General features: G+C 56.7%; 1 long non-coding RNA gene across 1 annotated transcript; it reads right to left on the reverse strand.

Moving 5' to 3' along the window:
• Positions 1–1,345: 1,345 nt before the first annotated feature.
• Positions 1,346–2,034, reverse strand: LOC311440642. Its single transcript, XR_014695505.1, has 3 exons — positions 1,987–2,034; positions 1,760–1,896; positions 1,346–1,626 (listed from the first exon to the last, which is right to left on the reverse strand). It is a non-coding gene; the product is annotated as an uncharacterized lncRNA (long non-coding RNA).
• Positions 2,035–2,462: the final 428 nt, after the last annotated feature.

Consider the following 2,462-nt stretch of genomic DNA (forward strand, 5'->3'; position numbering starts at 1 on the left):
ACAGAAGCAGGCACCAACCACACCCAGATGCAGACCCCAACTGCCCACAAGCAGCTCCTACCCCACCACCCCCTCCCAGACACTGGCCCAAGACCCGGACCCGACCCCCGCCAACCCCCCTACCCTCCCCCCGACACAGGTGTACAAGCAGCTCACAACCCGCCCCTTCAGAGACCGGTCCCACTCCCCCCACCCCCCCCAAGACACGGGATGCGGAGGTGTACAACCAACTCCCAACTCCCTCCCCCTCAAAGGGAGGCCCCAAAGACCCCCAAATGGAGGCTCCTAGAGTGAACAAACAGCTCCCAACTTCCCCAGGCACAGGCCCACCCCCCCAAACACAGGCCACAAAGGTGTATAAACAGCCCAGACCCCCCTCCAAGACCATGGCCCCTATAGTGTACAAGCAGCTCCCAACCACCCACAGATGCAGGCCCCAACCCTTCTCAAAAGGGAGGCACCTAGAATGCATGAGCAACTCCCAACCAGCCTAAACATAGGTCCAAAAGTGCACAAGCAGCTCCCAACCCCCCTCAAATACAGACCCCAAAAGTGTACAAGTAGCTCCCCCCCAGAGACAGGACCCAAAGGTGTACAACCAGTTCCCAACACCCCTGAGACACAGGCCCCAACCGCCCCCCCCCAGACACAGCGACCCAAATTCTACAAGCAGCTCCTAACCCCTGCCAGGCAGGCCCCCTACCCTATACAAGCAGTTCCCAACCCTCCTCCCCCCCCCGCCCGATGGAGGCCCCCAAGGCCCCCACAAACACAGGCCCCTACAGTGTACAGGCAGCTCCCAGCCACCCCCAGATGCTGGCCCCAAAGTTGTACAAACAGCTCCCAGCCACCCTGCAGAAACAGATTCCTACATTGTACAAGCAGTTCCCAGCCCGCTAGACACAGGCCCTGACCCCCCACACATGCAGGCCCCAAAGGTGTACAAGCAGCTCCCACCCCTCCCCCAGACGCAGGTCCCAAGCCCCCCCCCCCAAACACAGGCCCCTACAACCAGCACCCAACCCCCTACCCCCGATGCCAGGCCCAAAGGTGTAGAAGCAGCTCCAAACCTCCTCCCTCAACCCAGGCTCCAACAGTGTACAAGCACCTCCCAACCAACCCTCCCCTTCCCCCCCCCCCCCCCCCCGCCCCCTGACACAGGCTCCAAAGGAATACAAAGAGCTCCCACCCCTCCCCCAGATGCAGGTCTCAACCCCCCCCCCGCCCCCAGAAGCAGGCCCCAAAGGTGTAGAGTCAGCTCCCAACCCCCTCAATGCCGGCCGCAAGGGTCTACAAGCAGCTCCCCCCTTGCCCCCAGATACCGGCCCCCAGACACAGACCCCAAAAGCCTAATCACAGGCCCTGAACTCTAGAGGCAGGCTCCAAAACCCAGGACAAAGCCCCAGTGGTTCGAGACAGGGCCCAAATCCCAGACACAGGCCCCAAACGCTAAACATATGCCAAAAAAAGTATTAGTGCTGGTGCCAAATGTTACAGACAGGCCCAAAAGCCCGAGATGCTCAAGGCTGAGACGTAACTTGGCTTTCTGAATTACTGGAAAGCAGCTTTCATTCTCAGATAATTGTGTGCAGGCTAGATAGGATGGGGCTTCAGGCACCTCTTCACCTGAGGAAACACACTGCCATCAGGCACCGCTGTGCCAGACAAGCTTGTTCTGCTAGAACACCCTACTCAGATGCACTGTGGCATTCAAGTGAACTGCTTTCATGCAAATATAACGACTGATGTTACAACCCACCTTGCCTGTGGCACCTGATGAACAGAAGAGTAAGCCACCGCAGCGCTTCAAAACCATCCCTGCATGTGCCGCTCCTTGTCGCTCTCTGGCCTTATCTCATATCCTTATCCACTTCTGTGGAGAGCCTGCCACGGCACCTGCAAAGCAAGACGGACACCTTTCATAGTCACCTTGTGCTACTTGGTCATTCTGCTCCAACCCAGCTCATGACCAGCCCCTCTTCTTACACAGCTCTTCAGAGTGCAGTTTGCTCCTTTGAGCCTGTGCGAGACACCTGTGAAAGAAAAAGAAACGCATAGGCCGATGCAGCATCCAAAGACACAGCACAACTAGGTAAGTTACTCTCATCTGCTCCCTTACCTCTGCCGCTTACCAGCCCCCGAGGCAGATGCTTCAATCTACCCTCTTCAAACAGCTACAACACCTCTAAAAGACAGAGGGGATGCTTAGAGGAACAGTGAGACCTACAACACAACAACTGCTACATCTGTTCCTCACTCACCTTGCCAGAGGCAGCTCTGCGTGTGACGTCCCAGGTTGTACACTGCGTTACCTAACCCTTACCGTAACCCTTACCCTAACCCTTCTCACCCTTACCATTACCCAAATCCTTACCTTTACTTTTTCCTTACCCTTACTCTTTCCTTTAACCATAACCTTACCCTTACCCTATACCTTACTCCAACCCTTCCCCTTACCTTCC

The sequence above is a fragment of the Aythya ferina genome (genome assembly GCF_964211825.1).
Source record: "Aythya ferina genome assembly, chromosome: 8".
In the NCBI taxonomy this organism is placed as follows: domain Eukaryota; kingdom Metazoa; phylum Chordata; class Aves; order Anseriformes; family Anatidae; genus Aythya; species Aythya ferina.